The 16,927-nt window shown below is 44.3% G+C and overlaps 1 long non-coding RNA gene across 10 annotated transcripts in view; it reads right to left on the bottom strand.

The window, feature by feature from the left end:
* LOC135242566 (uncharacterized) overlaps positions 1-16,927 on the bottom strand; it is a 235,752-nt gene that overhangs the window by 81,860 nt on the left and 136,965 nt on the right. The window contains exon 4 of one of the 10 annotated variants that reach the window (XR_010326388.1): positions 5,377-5,673. The exons of the other annotated variants lie outside the window; for them this stretch is intronic. This is a non-coding gene — a long non-coding RNA (uncharacterized LOC135242566). Of the gene's footprint in view, positions 1-5,376; positions 5,674-16,927 lie in introns of those variants that run through there. 10 annotated transcript variants of the gene reach the window in all.

The following is a 16,927-nucleotide window of genomic DNA, read 5'->3' as shown; positions in this document are numbered from 1 at the left end:
TAATATTTCACTCCAATCTTCTTCTATTTTTGTGGGGTTAAATGTAGCCATTAATCAGGAATGTCCAAAGCCTCCTGTCTGTGTGAGTGTTAAAGGCAAGAACACACACAGGCCTAATTGGCCATTAGTCCCTCCCCCAATACCCCCCTCTCCCCAATACCCCCCTTCCCCCAACCCCTCCAGTCCACTGGACACGCGGTCACACAGCAGTCCGGTGGTGGGGCTTTAACTTTAGCATTAGCATTAGCCTGTCTGCAGTCTCCTGACAGCAGTCCAGGTAGGTAGCAGGAACAGGCTCATTAGGGGGCGAATGTGTGGTGAATGGGCAGCGCGTCATGTTGCCCTGATTTCCGGCCCTGCACACCGGACCCGCCATCCATCTGCCTCACACCAGCGACGGAAGGTGTGCAAGGGAGAGGAGGCGGGGCTAAACCCCAGCCCTGGTGACAGGGTGGCAGTGGTCCAGCGGCATTTACTGCCATTGGACATATTGTCCTTATTTCTACATACACCTGCTATTCAGCAACCATTCCACTTGCTACTGTTGCCACTCAAAAACAGGAATGTGATGTTTCAGCTGTGCATTTGCATGTGCAGTTTGTTTGAGTGCGTGTGTGTGTGTGGTGTGTGCGCATGTACAGTACCATGAAAAAGTATTTGCCTCCTTCCTGATTTCCTCTATTATTGCACATTTGGCACACTGAATGCTGAGATCTTTAGACAAAATGGAATATTAGGCAAAGGGAACCTGAGTAAACACAAAACACATTTTATAAATAATTATTTCATTTATTTAATGAAAAAAGTTATCAAACACCCATATTGCCTATGTGAAAAAGTAATTACCTCTTTAAACTTTTTTAGCCCACTCTTCTTTGTAGCACTGCTCTAAATCAGAGAAATTGGTAGTTTTTTGAGCATGAACTGCCCTTTTCAGGTCCTGCCACCGCATCGCTATTGGGTTAAAGTCAGGACTTGGTGTTTCAGATTATTGTCTTGCTACCTAACCCAGTTATGCTTAAGTTTCTGTTCGTGGACATGTGTGTATGTACGCATGTGTGTGCGTATGTGTGTGCATGCATCCACTAAACAGGACTTTGTAGCATGCTCATACATGTCTGTGAGTGCACTACACATGATATCCCGCAGGATTTCATATCTGTACACATATCTACAGAAGGTGCAAAACCCCCAGAGAAGATTCAATTTGACAGGGGCAGAATAACAACGTTTTCTCAGAAGAATAATTGTGCTCTTTTATGCCACCAGTGCCCTAGCCATCAGTACATGGCATTTTCTTAATTTATGTTCTGGAGCTGAAGGAAAATTATGTTTAAAATGTTAGATCAATTATTTTTTAAAAGCAGAAATGTTTTTCATACATTTTTTTTCCTCCTTGTTTATTTTTCTTCAGTAGATGTTTTTGCTTTGAAAATGAAAGTCATTGTCTCGCACAGGAATAATAATGATTGTTTTCCCCAGCAGACTAATGTCTGTCTGCACTTTGCTACACTTTCATTTACATTTTAAAAATTACTGTTTGCGCTGAAATTAGTTTTTTCAAAATTTTATCTTTCAAAGTCACCTTTGCTGTTAAAGTACAGATAATGGGCCACCATTCACATGCAGCTAGCATGAAAAGAGAAGAACAGAAGTAAATAAAATATCTCCAATGTTCTAGTGTGAATCCTCTCCCCATTTCAGACAGGAGGGCATACTCAGACTCAGTCATATGTGATACTCTCAATTCTGCACTTGGAATGGAAGCAATCATGGACCTGATTCCCAGTCATTCACTAATCCAGCCAACAGAGGAGAAAGAAAAATGCATAATTCTACATATTGAATTGCCTGCTCTAGAACCTTAGATGAAGAAACTCCAGTCCTGAAGTTATATGCACAGCTATGGGGAGATTTCCTACATCTTCTTGCTCATACACTTGGAGAGCCCAGTCCCCTAACTGCACACGTAGACATCCCCCTCAATAATAATAATAATAATAATACATATCATCATAATCATCAAAATAATAATAATAATGCATCGCATTTATATGACTACAGTGAAAGGGGGAACAACACCTCAACCCCTGCCAATGTGAAGCACCCTATTGGGTGATGCATGCCAACCATTTGGCGCCAGAATTTTCACCACACTGAATGTTTGGTGAATGTTTGCAGAATGAAAGCTCCAGTTATTTAGGCTTAAAAGAGCTGAAATGGTTCTATTGCTATCAAATGTGAAAGCTCAAGATTTACTTTCTTTTGCATAAGCCCGCAGAGCTACACAGGACAAGAAACCCATAACTGCTTTACCATCCAATAACAGAAAGGGAAATCATGCCAAGAACCTTTCGGATTATTCCAGAGTCTGGGACACATTAACCTATTTATAAATATGAATTATTAACATCTGCAAGAGACACATCAGGGACAAGACCCAGCAGTAAAACAAGCAGCAAATCAACGGCGTGAATGTTATTATAATCACAGCCGCGCGGCCTCTCCGCTGAAATATCATCTGACATTAAGAGCATCTCACGTTACCTTAGGCTGTAATGGCCGTTGTCAAGATTTCTCTGAGAAGCATGAACTACTGCACTTCAGCTTCGACGGGTTCACAGAAACCTATTTGCATTGCATTGTGTTATTTGTGTGAGGTTTCAATATCAGCAGGCACCGTGCATATTTGGGAGGAACAGACAGAAGTCTGAGATTTTCTGGAAAAATCTGGAAAGGACAGTGCATGCGGGGGGGAAAAATGAATCAAATGGAAACTTGGCTGTACTGCACATACAGTAAGCACTCATTTTCACCAGCAGCCCCAGTGGAGAGCAGAAGGTAAATTATATACAAAGTGGTGCAGCATTCTTTAATGTGTATGCACCTAAATTATGGAACAGTTTGTCACAAAAAAAGTAAGAGGATAAGAGGCTGCATTGCCTTGTTGCTAGTTTAAGGTCCCAGCTACAAATTAGCTTTTTCACTGTTTACTATATTTGTCTCATAATTATTTGCATCAATTTTATCCATGTTTTAATAATGCACTTTTTATTCACACTGCAAAGCACTTGGGGCTTCTCCCTTCCTTGCATAAAAAGGTGCACCATAAATGAGTACTATATAACATATCATGTCCACTTAAGGCACTGACTTTTTTAACCCCTTGAAGAGTAGGTTTTTTTAATGTTTTAAGTAATTTAAGTTAATTCCTTGTTCTAGAACTACATTGCTTTCAGTTACCAGTAGTTATCGTTACATCAGAATTAGAATGTTCGGTTAAGAACATTCTAATCACATATTTGTGATCTTACACCTGAAAGGGTTAAAAATCTGTTTTAGTGTTGGCTGTGGCCCTCCAGACAGACCCGGCGGCTCTGCGTGGGCTGTTCTGGCACTGAAAGCGCAGATGCGGATGCGCACCGAGGCTCTTGATACATGAGAGACCACCAGGGAAGGCCACAGGGGGTCAGCGCTCCACAGCTGAGGCCTACGGAAAGCTCCTGTAGTGAAGCCTGGGCCTTAAGTACTAACCTCTGCCCCCCTGCTTTCCCTCTGACCCCCAAGGCAGTCTCTCCACAAACAGTCAGAGGGGCTGCGTTCCACCATAGCCACACGGTGACTGGCCGCCCGCCCCCCCCCCACAACCTGCCCAACCCCCATACACACTCCACTCCAAACCCTCTCTAGCACGGCAATGAATTTATTTTCGTTATGACAGCCATCTGGTCTTTCCTTTCCTGTAGTTATCTTTTTTTTTGCTTTTTTTTTTCTTCCAGTTGGTTTTCAGCACAAAGCAGCAACAACAATCTGTCTGCCTTCTGCAAAAGCCAAGAAAGTGTCCTGTTGTTTGACAGATGCTGGGAAGGGGGTCTACGCTGTCACCTCGTCTGCATCTCCACAGCCCCTGCCAGTCCCCCCTCAAATACTCCAGCCCCACCAAAAGAAGAAAAAGAAAAGATTCCAGGCATGCATTTCTTTGCCTGATGCAACAGCCCATGACCTGTGCTTCTTTGGGACTATTTTTCATGGTAAGCAGCGTTTGCGTCTGTAGTAATGTTTCACCGTGCAGCAGAGGTTGACGTTAGCATATGCCGAGAGAGCTCTCATTGTTAACTTCCAGCTCAACAAAACAAAAACAAACAACCCATCCACAGAAATAAGGCAATTACCTTTAAAACACACACACACACACACACACACACACACACACACACATTTTTATATTGCCGCACCAAAACGGAAGCGTTGTTTTTCTTTCTGTCACGGTTTCACTGGGAGCTAAGAGTGGACGAATCCCCTGCCGCCCGGAAAGCCAGAACGGAACATGTGCTAAATAACTCAGCCCCCACCGCCCTCCCCCACAGCTCCCCTGTTTTCTTGGCAGGATTCGGCGGTGTCTCGGTGGCTTGGCTCATCCCCGCTGAGCCCGTCGGCACACCTGCGCTGTGGAGGAGGCGCTGGATTTGGGACCGTCGGCGTGGAAAATTATTTATGCCGTTACCGCTGAGGTGGAATCACATCACCGGAAGACCGGAGAGATCTCCACAGAAAACAGGGGCTCAGGGGGTGGGGGGGGGGGGGGTGGAGGGTGGGGGCATTTTAAGAGTGCAATTTTAGGAGAGGAATCACTCCTCCACTCCTGCCTGCTTACCACCAGACGACAGCGCCCCCTCCTCCGTCTGCCTGGAAAGATTTCCAGGTTCATAAGCAGGAATGCATCCAGAGCCCCAGCCTTCTCCCTAATTTGTGCCCCTGTGCGGAGCATCTGTCAAACCCGTTGGCCCGCTCCGGTGCGAACGGCATCGCTCACTGCTCCACTTTACCACTGAGCACACGTGTGCGCGCCTCGTCGCTACTGTCCATATGTTTGCTAGTCCCTGCGTGTGTCACAAACCCCCTCACCCCCCCATACTGTTTGAGCAGAGATTACCACCTCCATTCAATCAGCATTCATTCTTTACTTTGATATTTTTTAAAATTATACCGGTGTTCACTTTTCACTTCAGCCATAACACAGTTTAGAGACTTCAGTGATCACCAAAGCTAACTTCATGGTGAAGGTAAAAGCCAACATTCCCATTTATTTCTGAGTCAAAGCCAAGGACAAATGTTGAATTAAGCCACACCCAAGTGGGCTTTCCATTTTCAAGGTCATTTACTGTATGAAGGATGGTTCTGTATTTTGGCAGCAGCTATTGCTGCAAATGGTGTAAACCAATCCAGCTCGACAGTTAAAACATCTAAAAATGTACTTAGCAGGTTGCATTTTTTTTTTTTTGAGAATTGTAACAAATTGACTGGATAAACAAAATCATTTTTCTCAGTAATTTGCTGAGAACACATACTCACCCAGGGAAAGACATCTTGCTTTGTTTTTAATTTAATGTGCTTTAGGGCAGTCGAATGATGGTTCGATATTTGAATTCTATTGGAATTGTAAAAGAAAACAGGCATTCGAGTGTGAAAACGAATATTCTAATGTGAAAGGAAAAAAATTACAGCTGTCTTCCTTTCAACCTGGGTTGTGTTAAACCAAAAATAAATCTCGCATTTTAGCGCCTCTTCTATGCTGAAAATGGCTGTCGTTGGGCGGAGCCGTTGCTATGCCGTTTGACGGACACGGCACTTTCACTTCATCCTGGGTGCGACTGGAACACATCTTTTCCTCCTCTGGGAATACAGTGAATAAAGTGAATAGAGGATTTAGTGAATAAGGAGGAGACTGGCACTGGCCTCTAAGCAAGTGAAACGTCTTGTGTTTTTTTTTGGCAAATAACCTGCTGGCCTGACCTTGGCATAAAATGCTTCACCAATTAAGTTAGTTTCACCCATTTCTTTTTCCACGCTAGTGTTTTGGGAGTTCTGGTGTTTCGGGAAGACACTGTTCAAACATTGGTAGGTACTTAGGTACCTCTCCAAAAGGTCCAAGAAAGTATACTTTTCACTTTTAATAGCACTTTAATGTAAATTATCTATTGTGAAAAATATTTCAGTCAAATTATGGAAATTGTGTGCCTTAAAGCTATTTAAACAAAAACAAGTTGATATTAAAAAATATATAAAAAATATAAAAATGCACGACAATGTTATTGTATTCATTTCAGATAGGTACCTATTTTTAGGTGTGATTTTCACTATTACATAAATTCTCTCTCATACCACTTATGTCAACACCTAATTATAAAAGTGTACTGTGTGTAAATATTAAAAGCCCTCGCGAATGTTCATGTCAACATCTTTTTAACAACTTAACTACATTCATGTTTATGTTCAAATAAAAAAGTATCTTACTGTATTGATTTGCCTTCCAATTATCCACAAATAACACCGCACAAAAATTCAAATTATTCCATGGTAAAATTATTACATGTAATTCAACATTTAAAATTGTAATATATATTCAAATATATTCTAACTTTTTAAAAGAATTCTAACTTGTTTTTTTAAAGAATATTTTGACATCATTTTTGGCCAGTGTTGACTGCCCTAATGTGGTTATAAGCTGGTTATAAGTTTCCCAACTGAAAAATCTGCTCAGTAGTTTTTTGCTTTTGTTTTTTTTCCCTCATGCTAGAGACATACAGAAAAGCAGGGGCCCTGTTATGCTTGTGAGGAAGTTGATTCATTACCTGGTCTAAAAAGCTGTCACATGCTTGCCTGTACTTACAGGGAAGATTGAACAACCTGCATGCGTGCATGCATGTGTGCGTGCGTACGTGCGTGCGTGCGACAATTATCCAGGACTTTGATCCGCAAAGCTCAGTTTCCACTTCACAGCTCACTGCATCACGTAGCTAACCAACCAGGAGACAACCAAGAAAGAACCCTGGCGTGAGTTGTCCCCGTAGACCAGAGCAGCACCCTCCTCCCATTCACTCCCGCACTGCTCAACATCGCTTACTTAAACAGGGGGGGAGGAGGGAGTGGGGTATCTTACCAAAACACAGAATATCGCTAATCCCCACTGCACCCCCACTCCCACCCCACGCACACAAAGCAACACCTTTCCAGCCACAAGTCCAGTGGATGCAAGCCCTTAAGAAACCGTGAGATTACCCATTTTTAAAAAACCATACACTACGACCAAACCTTGATTAATCATAGGGGTTGAGCTAATCACATTTTTAAGTTCGGTATACATGTATGGCAATTATCACAGTAGTTATTCATGTAGTTGCAGCATTTTTCTGTGTATAAGGCGGACCAACAATCTTCGGGTTATAGAATGCCTGCTGTCGACTGAGGACAGTATCCCAGTTAACAGCCACATAATATGTAAAACAAGCACAGTGTGTGAACATTACCAACTACTGCACTGTAGGAATGTGGCACTGAAACACTATACTGTAGCACATTTTCATATTTCATATTCAGCTTCCCAAGCTGTTTCCAGGTGATTATTTTGTCAGAAATGATTTATCCCAAAGTGACACATTTGGGTATTACCAATTCTGATACATGAACTGTGGAAAATGCCTTTTTCCCACAGAACATGAAAATAGTTTAATAGTTTTGGGGATATTCTTCTTCCTTGCCTATTCTTCTTTTCTCCGAGTTTAAAATTCCCAAAACCCAAGAGGGGTGAGTGCACCAGTGTTGTCCCTGAACATGGGAGGGTGTTGACTTGTACACATACTGTATGCACTGCACATTTTCTGAAACACATTGAGCTACTGTGCTTGAGGACTGCATAACTGACACAGCAGTGCAGGCAGGTTCTGAAGAACAAATCTACCAGAGGAGGCGTCATTGCACAATGAGACTTGCATAATGTGACTTGCAAACTGAAGCCCTGCCTCCTTAAGTGGCACTACGGTCAATTATGCCATAGCCACACTGCACTGGTACAGTCAGGATACAATCTGAACTTCAGGGCACATCCACACTACTGTAGGGCGCACCCACAAAACTGCTGTTCACTTCTACACCTACTGCAGGGCACGTCTACACTATTGCAGTGCACTTCTACACTACAGTAGGACACGTCTACAGTACTGCAGTGCACTTCTACACTAACGTAGGGCACGTCTACAATACTGCAGTGCACTTCTACACTACCGTAGGGCACGTCTACACTACTGCAATGCACTTCTACACTACTGTAGGGAAGATCACGCTACTGCAGGGCACTGCTGGATACACCACTTGGAGGCCGAAGAACAGTAAGTACGTTTTGCAGAATATAAAATGCGATTGTAATTCAGTTACCAGGAACAGTCAGAAATCACTATAGCTTTAAATACAGGTTATGGGGTTAGGAAAGACATATACGGCCAGCTCAGCCATATTCAGAGCCTGTTTTATAGATTCTGTCTGGAGGCCTCTTTGTACAAACGTACATTGTAAAAATGCACATGTATTATTTATCTGTAATACTGTTTAAAAACCTCACAGCCTCCAGCTGAACTAAATTGAAAGTGAAAAATCTTTGCTCTTCCAGGAGGATATAGGATTCTCTGTGAGGCAAAGGGTTAACCCCTCAGAGGATGTTTCAGTCTTACCTTCCTCAGGATGGAGACGGCCCAGATTCTGGGATTTCAACCCTCACTGTAAGACACACAGCAGCACACACATACACACCCAAACACACACACACACACACATAGACATTTGCAAAGCAATGTGTATGTGTGTATGGATGTGACATGCACCCATATTTGTAAATATGTACACACAGATCCACACTACTCTTTGTGATTTCTGAGCTTACCAGAGATTTCTTAACAGTTGGTTTTGGTAAGTTTAAGGTTTGGCCTATGTTTCTGTTGTTTCTTATTTCTCAGCCTCATAATGGCTTCCTTGACTTTCATTGACACAATTTTCGTCTTCATGTTGACAAACACCAATAACAGATCCCAAAGGCAATCAAAAGGCAGGACTCAAAATTAGATACTGAAAGCTCTCTTATAGCAGTACTAAGAACACACTTGACTAATCAGGAACACCTCTGATGCCTTTTGTCCCAAACATTATGGGACTGCATAAGTGCTGTAATTTCTAAATGGTGACACCAAAATGTTCAAAAAAATTCCCTTAAAAAAGCTGGGAATGTGTACTTTAACCACATGTGAATTGTTTGATTACAAACCTAAAATCGTGGAGTATACGTATGTACCAAACATTATGATGCTCACAATACATATGTACATATATTGTGCTTGTCCAGGCATGTGCTTGCATGCGTGTGTATGCATTTGTGTACGTAGGGTAGGTGGGGGTGGGGCAGGGATGGTTTTAGATTTGTTGTCTGAGCAGATGTGGTGAAAAAAGTGACTTAGCGACGTGACCTAATTTCACTCCAGAAACAAAACCTGCTTTGCTTGCTTAATTGGTTCATTATCCCAACTTTACAAAACGCAGAGAGAATCAAAAAACATTATTACTTTATTTATTTATTTTTTTTCAAACTGGAAAATGAGAAATATCAGCGTAATTCAATGCCATTTCATTTTCTGGAAGAGATACACAAAGACCAACATGATTCCCCCTCTCCTCGCCCTCATTCTTAATAAGATCAACATGTGGTAAAATAGTTTCCACAGTCATACTGCATTATCAGTCATACCGTATTATTTTTGTTCATGATTTAATTATCAGTCGCCCTCCTCCAGGACGACTCATGCCACCGCACAGTTATTACACGGTATCTTAACACAGGGCTATTTATGGACATCAGTCAAGGCACATCTTCTCACATGTCCCAGGGGCAGAGAACAAAGACTCCTGATTGGTTTAGACCAGGGCCGTTAAACACTGGCTCTGAGGAGCTGCAGTGTCTGCAGGTATTAGTGGTTTCCTTTCAATCAGGAGCCAGTTAAGGCTTTGAGAGCAAGGTGTGTGGACTCTTTAGCCAATCAATAACTTAAATGAATCACCCGCTCTGAAATACACCAGTACACAGCGCTGCCCTCCAGGGCTGGAGACCCCTGGTTTAGTCAGAGCTCTGGCAGTATGTATGTGACGCATGGCTAAACATGGCCTGTGGCTAATGAACAGACAACTGGACAATAATGTGTTACGCAAAAAGAAGAGTTCTTGTAATGGGAAAAAATTCAGAAGAAATTGTTCAAACATAAGCCATGCGTACACAATAATGACAGATGCCTTTTTGTTTGACCTTTAGATTACAGTACATTGTAGGAGATATTTGTATGTGATTGTATGTTTGATTTTAGCATGTTAAAAAAAAAGTTCTGTATGTTTTATTTGATGAACAGCACTTACAGGGGTGGGCAATGTATGTTGCTGGATTTCATATCAACTATTCCTATTAATTATTTAATTCAGCCAATCGTATACATGATATGAAACAGGAACTAAATTTACTGAAAAGCTCATAAATGACAGCTGGAAGTAAAAACCTGTACATATACAAGAATGGAGATGCCTCATCAGTAGAGTCAGCATTAGTTCAATAGAGACGCATGCATGAGGAGTTATTGTTGCTTCCCATTGTTCCCATTGGAAACTCATTGTTATACCTCAGTCCTTTTATTGGGACTCATTTTCATTCTCTGGGAGGAAAGAGTTCTCCTCTCTCCCAGCCTGCCAAACCTTCTTCTCCTGGATTAGGACAAGGTGTCACACCCATGACCACCTTCCAGCATGACACAAGGAGCAATCTGGGCACTTCACTTTCTGATTGAAGGTGAAGGTTTGAGGTTTGAATTTCAGACTCAAGTTCACTTGTAAATTGCTCTGGATAAGTGTGTCTGCCAAAAATTTTTAATGTAAATGGACTTTTCATTTATTATATTTTAGTTTTCATTGGTCAGGAAGGCGAGGCCCTGGAACTAATGTCCTATAGCAAAGCAGACTCTCCTTCCGGTTTTTTTTTTTTTTGATATATTACATTACTTCACAGTCATTTGGCAGAAGCACTTACCCAGATTATCCTTATTGTTTCTTTGCCATTCTGCCCACATCCATTTATGTCAACACTGGCATTCAAAAGATTTTCCTTAATAAATCACTGCGCATAAGAATTCTCCATTGTCTGAGATCTGACTCATGTCTTTGTGGTTCAGTGCTTAGTGGCGCTTTATGTAGCTTTGGTTTTCCAACCGAATGGACAGCCGCTACATTAATGTAGAGCGGACTTTAGCCAACAAGACTTCACGCTTTTGTGGAAAAGCCCCCACAGTCCTCTGCAGCTTGTAGCAAAGATGGGAGGGTTCCCGTGTCCCTGCCTCCAGGGAGTGTAGCCTATCAGTATGTTCACAGACATCCAAAGGTCCTCCCCTGTCCCCTTACTGACCATGTAAGTCTTTTTTCAACCGAAAAAACAGAGCTAATAAAATTTTTTTCTTCTGACAGCAGCCAGTGGGTTCCCCCCACCCCCACCCCCCACCCACCCCAGAAATTCAACAGTAATCCCCGTACACGATGTGTGGAAGCGAACGGAAGCACAATTTTCTGCTAAAGTGTGAAAACGTGTCATAATGAAACCACCGCACCGCTGTCACAGATATATGGCTCAGAAATGACCCTGCTCTTACAGTACAGCTCTTCTTCACCGCCAGCCAGCGGTGCGCGCGGCTCCCAGCGAGACCGGCACATTAGCCATTCTCCTCACTGAAGGCACACCCTCCATATCGTCCATCAGCGCCGCGGTGCTTCAGACGGCCGTCCGCGGCAGAAAGAATGAACTGGCCTTTCAGTGTGTTATGAATGATGGCCGTCACCAATGGTGACAGATGGACAGATGGGTGAAGGGGGGGGGGGGGGGGGGCAGGAGGCATATATAAATAAATCACTTTCAATGACATCTAGTTTCAGGCTGCTCCTGTATAATACCTCCATTGCGTTAGCGGTACCTTAACACACCTATTAGCATCGTATGGCTAATCCTCAAGCATGCAGTACCAAAATGTGTTTAGCCGTGCATCACATCCCCCAATTTAACTTTATAGTGTGCGTTACCTCGCTGTGGAACAGCCACAGGCCCGTGGAGGGACTGTGGGTAATGGAAGTGGTTTCAATAGCAGATGATTGCCGTGTGTGAAGCATCTAATTTCACTGTGAGTGAAATGCCTTCCCTGAGTCTCTCCTATCGCTCGTCACTTGTAAACACTCGTCACCGTTCTAAACCAATCAGAGCGGTGCTGCAACCTTCCCGCGGGCCAAACGACCCCCGAATAACTTCACCCGACCGTGACCACTTCTCTGAGTCAATGATGTCATTGCTTCCCGGAGCGAGAAGAGAGGAGCTGAGTGTGGTTTCTAGTCTGGGATGGAGAGGGGGGGTCTGTGTAGATGGATGGGGCCTGGATTGGGGGAGATGCAGATGGAGGAGGTTGGAAAGCTTCCAGTCTCTGGCATGTTTAAGGACAGGCCTGTGGTTCTGGCACGTTTGAGTACATTACAGCAGCCAGCATCAAGAATCTCCCGGTCTAAAAATCTAGTGAAAAACTAAGGCTGCCTAATCGCTCCTTCTCTGTCCAACAAAAAAGTCAGTTATTTTACTGTTAGGACTCGATGAGTTTGAAATACCTTTTGCAAGGATGACCAGTAGCAATCCAAGTGGAATCCTGGAATACAATCACCCTCCATGGGTGGACAGAATACTATCCCAGCAACCTCAGGGAAGGCCACATGACACAGTTTGTTGTTGACACAATATTTTGAGCCCACGTTCTTTCATGCTGTGATGGTGAGCTCCATAATCATATTCTAAACACAGCCCTTTCCTATTCTGGTCCTTATCTGGGCGTGTTGGGCAGGAGTGGGCAATAAGGTTGCTCGCTGCGCCACTCTGACCCCTGCATCCATACCAACCTTTGCAAGCATGGCAATACAGCAGCAATATTCAGAGAAGAATTGCCTTCCATACTTGCATTATCAACTCCATTTTAGGAATTTATGATCTTTTTGCCTTTTATATTTCCCCGTCAGTGTTACCTGCTGAGAGAGCAGTGGGTGCGTGTGTTGTGTACAGATAGCACTCTTCTGAGTGAGACTCCAGGAGGTGAGGAGCTACACAGGCAAGGGCATTTTAATTAACGGTGGAAGAGAGGAGGGGAGGGAGGGCGCCTGCTCTCTCTCCAGGGCAACGAGCAGAAGTAATCCTCAGTGCAGAAAAACGTGGGGGTGTGGGCCAAACAATGCCCCCCATCTTTTACCGACCCCACACCGCCGCACAGCCTCTGTCAATTTTACTGTGCAGAGCAATAGGTGTCCTCCACCATGGGCTGGCAGCGTTAATCAAACGCAACGGGACCCGTGTACCCGAAAGGAAGTGCCGAACAAAGGGCATTCTGGGAGATGCTGGGGGGAGAGAACATCTGGGACAGGGGGTAATCAGTAAAATCCAGGAAATTCACCTGGGGGAGGATAGTTGGATGGCATGAGAACTGAAACTGGCATCGGTGTCAAAACATCTCTGTGAGTGACACATCCCAGAATTCCACAGACAGTATTGCAAGCAGCTCATCAGTTCACATGACCTACATGTCCACAAAGCAAAGGTGACTCTACAGGCAGCCATATTTATGAATGTAGCTTGACCTTTATATATGAACACAAAAATAAATAAATGAATGAATAAATTTGACTGTGTGATAAAGTCTCGTACTGAGTATTTCTCAGATCCTGTTTTTACTTGGGTTCGTTGAATGTCCTCCAGATGACCTCTGCAGTCTGGGCGACCATGCCATTAAGGGCTGTTTTGCCCTTGGGATACAGGGAGTCTGGTCACACAATAAGACTTCGTCCAGCTCGGAGCTGGTGTTGTCTGATGTGAGGAGGGAGCTATGCATTTGTGTCCGGGCCAGATAAAGCACACAGTCATAGAGTTTGGAGCGTCAGTTTTTCAAGCCAGCTGACTACATTTCTCTGCCCTGATCAGAAGGATAAGGACCCTCCTTTCACAGAGAGGTAAACACTGGAACCGAACCCAGGGGCAACAGAGGCACGGATTAACCAGGGAAGCACATTTTCTTCACTAATACATGCAAAACACAGGAAATCTGTCTTTTCATTTCACAATCTCCATCTCCCCCTCACTGTTCTTCCTCAGAAAAAAAAAACCAAATTGATCTGTCCAGAGTCATCCCGACCTGACCGTCTGCGCTGCCTAGGGCTTTCTCTGGGGCGCAGGGGAGATTCGTCTTAGTCAGCCAGAGAGAGAGCAGGAACCTGCGGACTCAACCTGTCAGCCCCCCCCCCCACCCCCCCCCCCCCCGACACCCAAACCATGCAGCGCGCTGCAGACTAGAAAGACAGCGACGCAGGGGATGTGAGGTGTGAGAGAATGGCCTTGTCTCATTGCCACATGACAGGTGGTGAAGAAAAGAAAGAAAGAAAGAAAGAAAAAACAGCAGCAGGCGTAGAGAGCAGCAGGTTTTGAAAGCACATCTTTTGTACACTGTGGCCAAAAATAGCAAAAATGGGTGGGGGGGGGGGGGGTTGTTGCTGAAGTTGTGCAATTCGATTGGAAGGCTGTGGGGTCGATGGTGGGTTTCCGTGGGAACAGAAATGACCCGGAGGGGGTTTCTTGAGTGTGTGACCCGTGAAGGTGTGTGATGGAAGGCTCGGAGCCGAGCGAGAGAATTTACCCCCCAATCCTCCCACTCAACCACCCCCCCGGCCCCCCCATCCCTGGCCAAAAGCATACAGACACCTGCGTGCTCATTTAATGAGAGAAAAGTAGGCAGATCTCCTGCAGGTTGGACTATGCTCCAGTGAAGTTGTCTAACTACTGACGGACAGCAGAGCAACCCGTATATGGCACTGATGCTATCCAGCTATTGCATTCTTAATTTTTTTTTTTTGTGGTGATGACACTGAATCAGTAAAGGCACAAAGCTGCCATGATAAACTGACAGTTAAAATACCACGCATTTAAATAATAGCAGCTCAGAATCTCTTGTCTGAAATACTTAAAAATGCGTCAGTGCTCTCAGGAGTTGTCAGAGGAAAGTGATGTGCTGGTGATTCAGTGCATGCAACAAACGGGGCTTTAACTGGACAGCAGTCCAGATGTTTCCCGAGCGCCCAGTGGCGTGACACAGTAAAGCTGTACACTGTGCATGCATGGGGCCGGGGTCAGAGGTCACGCGCTGGGCTCCAGGGGCGTCCCGAGCGCCTCGCGCTCACCCCGGAGCGGACGCACAGTGCACCCACTGTTAGAGCCAAACAGGGCTTTCATGGTGCCCCGGAGTTCATGTTCCATCATAACAGCCGTCCCAGGAAAGCAGAAGCCCATAAACACACAGGACTACGGCCATTACTCACACCACACCGGCGCTGAGAGGCAGTCACATGACCTCACATTATACACCATTACATCATCCGCCACACGGTAGCCGGGGAGAGAGAGAGAATTATTAACACTCCCGAGTGAAATCTCATACAACTTAAACACAGGCTCTCCAGGCCAGCTCATTATGAGCACAGCGCGAAGGTCAGGCATGTTAATATTGCTTTTACAGATCATGGCACCGTGTGAATATTATTATACCGCCTTTAAATATTATTTTACGGCTCTATGTGCCCCTTCATATGAGGTGCGGTAGGCATGTTATTCTTAAGTGTCCACCATTGTATGTGTGCCAAAAATAACTTTTGAATTGTTTCATTTTGACGCCAAGTTGCTTTTTGCAGCAGTTTACATCAGCAACTTCACTGCCTGTGTTGTTTACGGCTAAAACGTGCGTAAAATCTACTAAACAAATTAATAAATACAATGACTATGATAAAAATATTTATCCCTGTGAGACGTGAGGTTGACCGTACGGCGGGGGGGGGGGAGACTTTTGAGTCATAACCCCCCTACAAACCCCCCCTTGTGGTGGGCGGTACGATCCCCCACCATGGCACTTAATGCACCATGACACCCTCTCCATTTGTGACCCCCTCAGCTTTCTCTCTGTCTGAATAAAGCAAGAAAAAATACAAAAGTACTGCAGACTGCCCACTATTCTAAAAAATAAATATATATATATAATCCTGATCTTGTGCATGGAGGAACATAATTATGGCAATACGACTAATACTGTACCTACAGGCTTAAGTGGACGTCATTGTGTAGAGATGCATCTGACAAAGGTTTCACATGTAGCCTAATTGAAGTCTGTTAGTGAAGTTTAGCCACCCATGGAGAGTATTTTTTTTCCCCTGTAGTGCACAACATTTCACACTCAGTAGGTTAAAAAAAAAAAAACGAAACAAAAAAGTGCAGATGTAAAATAGATTAAAAGGTTTTTTTGTCCCTCCTTTATTCTATTCAATTAACCGCAGAGTGCTGAGTAGAGTGATACGGACAGGTAAAATACGGCCGCCTTTCCTTTTGTTTTTCTCCTCGGATCGGACTGGCACTGCAGGCCTGTCTAATCTCTTAATATATTTGCGGCTTGTTTGGCAGGGTCTTGGACAGGGAAAAATTGATCCGTTTGATTGGTCCTTTATTAAGGAAGCGGGGAGTCGGGTGACCGGCGTCCGGAGACGCTCCGCTCCAATTATGAGGTACATGAGCGAACCGCAGCCCCGTGCCAAAAAAAAAACCACCCCTGCCGTTGTTCTGCTAACTAAAGGAAAACATAACAGCGGAGGAGAACGAAATGTAAAAAAACAAACAAAGTGCTGAGACAAACTGCCTCTCGGGTAATGGAGGCTGTTAGAGAGATCAGTGGTGAGACTGCCAGACTGGAGATGATCCTCTCTTAGGGAAGATTTGTCTTTTTTGGGGTCCTTTCTTCAGGGGAAGTGTGAAAGTAGAGGCGTTCTGAAACCCTATTGTCGCCACAGTGTCATTTCTGCCCCGACAGTAAATGGGTGTCCATTGCTGAAGAGCTCCATAAGAACTAGAGATTAGAGAGGGGAGGCAGACGCACCAAATACTATACCCCCCCCCTCTCTCCCTCTCCCTCTCTGTTTCTCTTTCTGTCTCTGTCTCTCCACACACACATGCAAGCGTGCACAGACT

Source organism: Anguilla rostrata, chromosome 16 (genome assembly GCF_018555375.3).
Source record: "Anguilla rostrata isolate EN2019 chromosome 16, ASM1855537v3, whole genome shotgun sequence".
In the NCBI taxonomy this organism is placed as follows: domain Eukaryota; kingdom Metazoa; phylum Chordata; class Actinopteri; order Anguilliformes; family Anguillidae; genus Anguilla; species Anguilla rostrata.
The sequence above is the reverse complement of the archived record's forward strand: the minus strand, read 5'-3'. Positions and strand labels throughout refer to the sequence as shown.